General features: G+C 37.1%; 1 long non-coding RNA gene across 1 annotated transcript; it reads left to right on the plus strand.

Annotated features, from left to right (window-relative positions):
* Positions 1-5,807: 5,807 nt before the first annotated feature.
* Positions 5,808-9,749, plus strand: LOC125580201. The gene is made up of 2 exons (XR_007317941.1): positions 5,808-9,046; positions 9,451-9,749. It is a non-coding gene; the product is annotated as an uncharacterized LOC125580201 (long non-coding RNA).
* The last annotated feature ends 444 nt before the right edge of the window (positions 9,750-10,193 follow it).

Here is a 10,193-nt window from a genome sequence, read left to right on the forward strand (position 1 = left end):
ATAAATTAAAAAATTGTTTAATAAATTAAAAACAAACCTTGTTGTTTTTCCACTTCTTCTTCTACTCGCGGATCTGCTTCTCATAGTTGTCCATAACTTTATGGACGAAGTGGTGATAGATAAAGAGCGTCTCATCGGAATTCCAGTTGAATTCTTGCTGAAAAAAAAAACACAATTAGTAGAAAATTTATATTAAAGATTAAAAATATAAGTAAAAAATTAGAATACTTACCGCAAACTGACGAAACCACAGATGCTGTTTATCGGTAGGGAAGTCAGTGAAAGTCGAATGTCCCTTGTCGAGGGCCGAGTACATCATACGGTTGATCCATGCGCTGATCCCATTCCCGGATCGATTGAACCTAATAAAAAGAACAAACGGTTAATAATGAATCAAATTTTAATGAAAAAAAAAATATGTTTAATTACCATGTTTGACCCCGTCCATGTGGATACGGAGTGAGATAGGGAAGATGGTCACGACCGGGCTGTCGAACCAACTCCGCAACACTCATCACTCCCGGAGGACCCGGAGGAGCAGGAGCGGGTGCAGCAGCGGACGCGAGAGGAGCAGGAGCGGGTGCAGCAGAGGGAGATGTATGGTAGGAGCTGTGGGGCGAAGGGGAATCCTGAAAATGGCTGGAATCCCGAGACTGGCTCCCCGTACCACCACGACCACGAAATTAACTTTAAAAAAAAAAAAAAATTCTCAAATAATATTTTTTAATCACAAAACAAGTTTTATAGATATTAAAAATGTTTAATAAATATATAAAAATAGTTCTAATAAACAAAAAATAGTTTTATTAAATAAAAAATAGTTTAATAATTACAAAAATAGTTTTAATAATATTAAAAATGTTTAATAAATATAGAAATTTATATAATATAAATATATATTTTAAAAAAATCCCAAATTATACGTTTTAATCACAAAAAAAGTTTTATAGATATTAAAAATGTTAAAAAAATAGTTCTAATAAAGAGAAAATAGTTTTAATAAATAAAAAATAGTTTAATAATTACAAAAAATAGTTTTAATAATATTTAAAATGTTTAATAAATATAGAAATTTATATAATATATATATATATATTTTTTTAAAAAAAAATCCCAAATAATAGTTTTTAATCACAAAAAAAAGTTTTATAGATATTAAAAATGTTTTGTAAAATCCAAAAAATCGAATTTATATACAAAAATCGAATTTATATACAAAAATCCATTTTATAAATACAAAAAAAAAAAAAAAATTTAAATCAATTCAACAAAACAAATTATTCAACCAAATCACAATTCTAAACCTATTATACAACCAAATCACAATCCTAACCAATCACCCTAACAAAAATCTATCAAATCTACACAAAAACCTAATAAATAGAACCTAAGAGAGTGGGATAGGGTCCTTACATGATTTGTGCAAGAGAAGGGGGAGATCGCCGGAGATATCATCGGAGAGAAGGGGGAGATCGCCGGAGAGGAGCCACGCAGAGGAAGAAGAGAGAAATGGGGAAGAAGAAGCGGCTCGTGGTTATAAAACCTAGGGTCCGACGGATAGTTTCCGTCGGAATTTCTTCGGAATTCCGATTTTAATTTTCGCGAAATATTTGCCTGGTTAAATGAAAATATTCCGAGGAAATTCCGACGGATACTTAAATATCCGTCGGAATATTCCGAGGAAATACCGAGGAACTAGTGTTTGGGGTTTCAAAACATCGATTTTTTTTTGCCGTATTTCATTTCTTATACAATTGTAATGCATACCATTGAGGATTCTTTGTATAGATGATCATAAACCATGAAATAACAAAATTTCAAAACGAATTGTAAGTATTCCCTTTACCGTTCATTAAAGTGTATAAGTGTTTCTCTTATGTTGTGTGGATTTCGTTCATACAATCGGAAAAGTGTTTATTATAGGGTAAGGAACAAATTTTTGACTTCATAATCAGTCTAAGACACTTAATAAGGGTTATATAAGTGTTATTCAAACCGCAAAACGTTGTTTTCGGTTTAAAAACCATACTTCCTCGGAATATTCCGAGGGAATTCCGAGGAAACCCTTATCTTCCTCGGAATTCCGTCGGAATATTCCAATAAAAAAAAAAGTCGATGCTAGTCTGTTTCCGAGTCATCATCACCAGATGAATCTGAATCTGGATCTTGGTGAAACTCTCCAATCACTGGTTCATCCTCTACGTGAACGACGGCTTTCTCTCCGAAGTCGGTTAAATCGACTACAAGGCCAACTCCAGCTAAATCTTTTGGTGCACTTAAGTTGCCGGATGTGCTTCGTTGTAGTGGGTCTTCCAGCTCAGAACTTCCCTGAACTCGGCCTCTCGGGTTGAATCTTGTAACAGTAACCCATGGACCATCTCTGTTCCTTACCCGGGGGTACTTGATATAACAAACCTGTAACATTTAAAAAATTATTAGTAAAATTATAAATTAATACACATGATGATGAATCATTCTAAATAATTAACATTTAATTACCTAATCGGCCTGAGAAGCAAGAATGAAAGGATCATAATATTGCAGCTTTCGCCTCGAATTTACTGATGTAACACCAAATGCATCTGTTCTCACACCTCGATCTAGAGTGTTGTCGTGCCAATCACAATAGAAAACAGTACAACGCAATCCAACCATGCCCAAATACTTGATTTCCAAAATCTCATGTATGCGTCTGTAGTATACATCATCTCCTGATGCAGAACAAACGCCAGCATCATAAGTCGTACTCGAACGTCTCCTCTTCTGAGTTGTGAATGCATATCCTCGAGTACAAAATTTCAGATATGACTTCACAACAAATTTTGGTCCAACGACCATCTCGCGTATCCAATCGTCAAATGTTTAACCTCTGGCCAAACCAGCGGACACCTATATTAATAGCACATATATATGTTATATCAATAAATGTGAATTAGTATAAATATGTGATAAATGATATTTTAATTTGTTTAAAGCACTCACATAAGTAAACATCCATCCAGAAAATTCTCTCTGCTTCATTTCTTCTAGTTCGTCCTCTGTGGCGTATCTATATTCGAACCTCTTTTCTGCCATGAAAATCCTTTACATATGATGACAATAATGTAATTAATTAAGATTTAAATTTCAACTTGTTAAAATAAAAATTTGTAAGCTAATTTATTTACCTCTCATATTGAAGAACATCTTCGCAGTTGGTGAGCAAATATGTTTGCAAATTACTGCGCTCCTGCTCAGTAAGTCGACGGTCCTTTGGTTTTCCGCTAAGTCGTCCAACGTCTGTGAAAATGTCTGGAACCGTAACATGATATGTTGCCCGTTCGCCTCTATCATCATGCCGAGCAGGTCTTCTGTTTTTGGTCTGAACTTCTGCTGGAAAGTAGTACTCGGCAAAGTTTGAAGTTTCTTCATTGATCATCTGTGCGACTATAGAACCTTCCACCCTACTTAAATTTTTCACCATCTTCTTCAAATGGAACATATACCGCTCATACAGATACATCCATCTATACAGCACATGACCACCAAGTTCCAATTCTCTTGCCAGGTGAATAACAAGATGCTCTATAACATCAAAAAATGAGGGAGGAAATATCTTTTCAAGGTTGCACTGAATCACGGCTATGTTAGTCTTAAAATTTTCAATACATTCAAGAGTCACTGATCTCGTGCATAAATCGCAGAAGAAACCACTTATCCCTGCAATTGCTTCATGAACGTTTCGTGGTAATAGTTCCTTGAAGGCAAACGGAAGGAGGCGCTGCATCATTACATGGCAATCGTGGCTTTTCAACCCAGTAAACTTTCCTTCCTTTCTGTCGATACAGTTACGCAAATTAGATGCGTAACCGTCTGGAAATTCCACATCGTTTGAAATCCAATCAAAGAACGCATCTTTTCCCTCTGCATCAAGTCAGTATATGGGAAAAGGAGCCCTACCATTCTCATCAACATGAAGTTCTGAACGAGCACATATATTGACTAAATCCAGTCTTGACTTCAAATTATCCTTTGTTTTACCTTGAATATTAAGGATCGTGTTCATGAGATTGTCAAAAAAGTTCTTCTCAATATGCATGACATCTAAATTATGCCTTAGCAGATGATCCTATGATCCTCCCAGTATGGCAGATCCCAGAAAATACTTTTTTGTGCCAGTTATGTAGGTCTCCAACAGCATCTACCGGAAAACGCTCATGTCCACCGTCGTTTGGCGTCTTTTCTGCACCAAAATCTCTTAGTTGTGTCTTCAAATCTTTCCCACAAATTTTCGGAGGTGGACTGTCAAACACCCTCTTGTTCTTCGTAAACAAATTCCTACTCCTACGATATGGATGATCAGGTGGTAGGAATCTCCTGTGACAGTCAAACCAACACGTTTTTCTTCCGTGTTTTAGTTGGAAAGCATCAGTGTTATCTTGAAAATATGGACATGATAGCCTTCCATGCGTTGTCCATCCAGATAACATACCATATGCTGGAAAATCACTTATTGTCCACATTAGTACTGCCCGCATTTGAAAGTTTTCTTTACACGAAACATCGTATGTTTCAGCACCTTGAGCCCATAGTTGTTGCAACTTATATATTAGTGGCTAAAGAAACAAATCAAGTGATCTCTTAGGATGCTCTGGTCCGGGAACGAGAATCGAGAGAAACAAAAACTCTCGCCGCAAGCACAAGTTTGGGGGTAGGTTGTATGGTGTAAGAATGACTGGCCATAGAGAATACTGTCTTCCACTCTTGCCAAACGGGCTGAAACCATCAGTACATAATCCAAGGTAGACATTTCTTCTCTCATAAGCAAACTCGGGATACTTTGATTGAAAATGCTTCCACGCTTTTGCATCTGAAGGATGTCTGATCTCACCATCTGTTGAGTGCTCCGCATGCCATCTCATTGGTTGCGCTGTGCGTTCAGACAGATACAACCTCTGCAACCTTTCCGCAAAGGCAAATACCACATCCTTTTATATGGCACTGGAACTCTTTCACTCGTATCTTTATAACTAGGCTTTCTACAAAATTTGCATGTAACCCGCTGTTCATCCGCCCTCCAATAAATCATGCAGTTGTCGCTGCATATATCTATTACCTGATACGATAAACCAAGACCAGCTACGAGTTTCTGAACCTCGTAGTATGAACCAGGAGCTACATTATCCTCGGGTAGAATACCTTTTACAAAATCAGCAATCGCACCCACACAGTCTTCAGCCAAATTATAATCTGTTTTAATGCCCATCAATCTTGTAGCAGATGATAAAGCTGAATGACCATCTCTGCAACCTTCGTACAATGGTTGCTTTCCAGCATCCAACATATCATAAAATCTCTTAGCTTGTGCATTGGGTAAATCTTCCCCTCTAAAATGATCATTTACCATCTCCTCAGTACATACACCATAATCTACATCTGTTCTAATTGGTTCTTCTAATCTAACCGCTGGCTGAGGTTCGCTAGTACTACCATGTTCATAATCAGTTTCCCCATGATGATACCAAATTTTGTAACTTCGTGTAAACCCACTCAAATATAGATGAGTCCAAACATCCCACTCTTTAATAACCTTTATATTTTTACAATTAGAGAAAGGACATCTTAACATACCTGTTTTTGCTTCCGGTTGTCGGTGAACTAACCCCATGAATTCGGTTATACCTCGTTGGTATTCTTCCGTAAGCAATCTCGTGTTCGGATCAAAATGAGGTCGATCGATCCAAGAACGAAAATAATTTGAAGAAGACATGTTTTTTTATGAATCAAATTCGCGTGTAAATAGAGTAAGAGGGAGGATGAAGATATGGAGTGAATGAAGAGGAAGAGGGGTGCTTGTATTTATAGTTGAAATCCTGCCGACAGACCGAGGAAATTCCGACGGAATTCCGACGGAAACGGCTAGTTCGTCGGAATTTCCTTGGAATTTTTAAAATCCCCCAACGGCTCCCTAACGGCTATAATATATCCTCGGAATTCATCAGTTTTTTCAGAGGAATACGTTTTTCCTCGGTATTCCATAAGAATATTCCGAACGGATTAATATTTCCTCGGAATTCCGTCGGTATATTCCGAGGAAACCAAATTTTGTGTTTCCTCGGAATATCCTCGGAAATTCCTCGGGATATTCCGAGGATTTCATTTTCCGTCGGAATGTACGTCAGAATACCGTTGTTTTCTTGTTGTGATGGTCCTAAGTGAACATGTACCAGATCTCATCACCCTCAACACTCTTGTCAATGGACTTTGTCTCAAGGGTTATCTGTCTGAATCAGTAGATATAAATAGACCGAATGGTGGAAATGCACCAAATGATTGTACATACAACTCATTAATCCGAGCTCATCTCAGATATGGTGACTCAGCCAAATCAGCTACACTTATAGAAGAAATGAAGAGGTGTGGCTTTGCTGCAGATGCTTCCACCATAAAGATAGTTATGGATATATTAGTAGATGGTAGATTGGACAAAAGCTTTTTGGATATGCTTACTTAGAATGTTTATCTGCTAGAGACAAAGTCCCGGTTAATAATTTATGCTTAATAGTATAAATAAGTTTGTTTGTTTGTTTACCTTTTTATTGTTTCATTTTCAGTGTATAATGTTTGTCATCTTTAATTGAGCATATGTTTATTGACAAAATGCTCAAGCTTGATAAGCAGTTAATTAGAACTAGTGTGCAGTCTCTAATAGAAGACATGTCTCCATGGTTGGACTATGGGAATTAATTAGTGGTGGAAGCTTAAGAGAAGTTAGCTGTGAGTAGAGATGTCAAATGAGTCTCATGTCCATGGGTGAACCATGTCCAAACCCATTTGTACTAACCAAATTAGACCCACAAATAAAGCTGTCCAATTGGGTCGAAGTCCAATAAATCCCAAATCCGAGGGGATTAACCCATTTGGACATGTACGGCCCAATGATCTAAAAAACTAGGGTTTTCATTTGGGGAAAAAATCGGAGTCGCGATTCTCTCTCTCAAACCGTCTCTCTCGATTCTCTCTCAAGCTGTCTCTCTCAACTCAGCGAACTCGGCGACGATCCACCTCTCTCGACTCTTGATCCACCTCTCTCGACTCTCGATCCGCGTCTCTCGACTCTCGATCCGTCTCTCTCGATCCATCAACTTCTGAAAAGTGTTTGCATGTACACTTGTCTTTGATTCTCTGTATCTTTGGCTTGCGTTTAGGGTTCTTCGATTTTGTTCATTGTTCTATTTCGTTGATGGGTTTTACTCCGTTCGTTGTTCTGTTTCGTTTCTTAACATTTTTTAGCTTAGGGTTCTTCGATGGGTTAATGGTTAATGATTGATTCTCGTTTGTTTGTAAGCTTGATTCTCTGTGTCTTCATTTGATGTTTGTAAGCTGATGATTCTCATTTCTGATGGGTTTGTTGTTCTAGTTTCTAGTAAACTTTAGATGGGTTTGTTTGCGAGATGAGTTTCTGGTTCATGGCTCGTTTCTTTCTTAGCTTGTTTATGTCTTAGCTCTCTCGGCCCGAGTCTCGGGTTTGAATCAGTTTGAAATCTCTTTGGTATCTTTAGTGATATTGCTTTGAGTTTGATGAGTTCTAGTAAAGTTTAAAGATGATAGTAACTATGTGTTGTTTCTGTTGATGGTTTTAGCTTGTTATAATCTGATGGGTTTGCTTGTTTATTGTACTGTATATTGTTGGACCATGATTTGTCACCAAGTCTTTCCCGCCATTATTATATTAATCTTTCACAAAGATCAAGTCAAAAGAATTGGTTATTAGTTTCCTAATATCTCGGCCTCTTATTAATTCAAAAAGAAGTCAAAGCTGAGAAGAAGGAAGCACTTGTAACAACCAAACAACGTAAAAAGAGTCCTATAAAAAGACAAGAGGCCACCTCACGAGCTCCAGATCCCATTATTCCACCACCACTTATAGATAAAAGATGATCATCACAATCGATCACCATTTTGATTAAGTCATTACGCTTTGGTTATACACTCTCCAATCATCGGGACTCTTCTACTAGAAGACAAAAAAAGTAAACAAAGACGTCTCCGTATTTGTTAATACAAAGGACGGGATCATATGTTATTTATGATCACGAACGAAGGAACCCGTGTAAGCTCGAGGATGAAACCAGAATGACATACTTCCCGAAGTAAAGGTGTCCATGAAGAAGAGTACAACCCAACCCTACGTCTTATCCGAGATCGACGAAGATCAATGTCTCGCTCAAAGACCGACGAAGATCGATGTCTCGCTCAAGACCGATGTCTCCTTCAAGATTGATAAACCCGGCGTCTCTTTAGAGACAATTATCTTTGAACTACGTTAGACTTGATCCCGCAATGGGTACATAGGCAGCTCGATTATGAGTTCAGTCACGATCCCTCTCTCCCCCGATATCTCTATGCTGTTCAGCATGCGAATATAGTCCATTTTTGTCGACTCGAACCTGATTACATCGATGTTGTTTCGAGGAGTTTGCGCCCACGTTATTTCTTCCCAATTCGTTTTCATTCAAACACTACAAAATACATAGTGTAGATTTTAGGATCTACATATATATTCAGTCTTTTAGTTCTGGATATTGACGTTTTAGGCTTGTTTCTAATGGTGATAATAGAAGAAGCCGAGAAGATGAAGAAAAAGGAAGACTGAAATGACTATTAAAAATGTATGCTTTTTAATTCTATAAATATAATGAAGTTACGTTAAAAATGAATTTTTGTATGTAAACACTGATTTTTTAATTGGGCTTCTCGGAAGGCCCATTTGGAATGGTCCAATTTGGTTTGGACAATTTGGACAGAGTATAATTTGGACTTCAAAATAATAATATCCAATAAATTGCTTTGTCCATTTGGACATGGACAACTCATTTGACATCCCTAACTGTGATCAGTTAGTTTATCTTCTCTTGTGGTTGTGATCGAATCTTGTTTTTTCTCTAAATATATTTATCAAAGTGTATAGAATTGTCGCTGAATGTGATTGTCCAATGGGACAGTACTCTGAGAAATGCTTTCTTCCCTAGCCCATAAGAGTTCTTCCGCGAACGAGGCTTTTCTGGTAGTGTCAGCAGCGATATAAATCTCTCTTATCTTCCCGCCATAAATTTACACTGAGAATCTATGTGCACTGATTCGATTCTTGTGTGTTTTTGGTCAATCTTGGTTAACTCATTGTGTCGGGTATTTAAAGCTATGATTAAGAGTTTGAGCTTTATGTTTTATTTTTGTTAGATTTTCTTCTGACCAATTGATTGATCTGTGACACCTTTGGAGTTTACTTGTCTGTGTATTTAAAGGATCACTAATTAATGTTTTTGGTTCATTAAGTGTTTTAATGAACTACTTCATAATAGCCACTCTTTTTTACATGATCTTCACTTCCCATCGAATCCAGTGGCTCTCTTCAGAACTGCCTAATAGGCAGGTATAAATAGATAGATAAGCTAGATTTTTTTTTTGAAGTACATGGTGGTCGAAGAAACTTCCGACCAACAGAGAGTCATCGGAGCGCCGGTGAACAAACAGCTTGGACATGAATCGAGGAGGACTAAGAGAAGACGACGTCGAGGTTGGAGAGGCATACGTCGGCGAGCTTTGGCTCCACCGGTGTCAGAGAGCCTTCGGAGAAGCGGCGCCTGGGAAAAATTTAGAGCAAACTGAAGTAAAAAAATTTTTTTTGTAGGATTACGCAAAAGAAACTCTATTTGATAATTGAAGGACCTAGATAAATACTTCACTTATATACCAATTTTTCAAACCGATTTCAATGCTTGCTATTTTTGTCTTGTCTTACATGGGTTGAGTCATGATTCTTACTTCATATCTGTTTTTATTTTCAGTTTACTCCTTTAAACATGTATTCAACCTAATTAAATATTTGATCTCTGATAACAATACGGAGATTTGTAAAAAACAACTTGAGATTCAGACTGTTGAAATGATAATTCTCGTAGCAACGATGTTAACCACACTAATTCACATGTAACATCACTTATACGGTCCTACCTGCTCGTACAAAACCAAACTTTTTTTTAGGCAAAGAAATAATAAAGAACAAAAACCAAAACCAAACTTGAGTGTTTCTTTTTCTAAGTCAAAGTTGTAGTTTGTCTTACTGATTTCAAAAAAAAAATGTATTACTTACTAAAACAAACATCATCAACACCACAAGTTAAACAAAACTCAACAAAAATTTTCAAAAATCA

The sequence above is a fragment of the Brassica napus genome, chromosome C1 (genome assembly GCF_020379485.1).
Source record: "Brassica napus cultivar Da-Ae chromosome C1, Da-Ae, whole genome shotgun sequence".
NCBI classification, from domain to species: Eukaryota; Viridiplantae; Streptophyta; class Magnoliopsida; order Brassicales; family Brassicaceae; genus Brassica; species Brassica napus.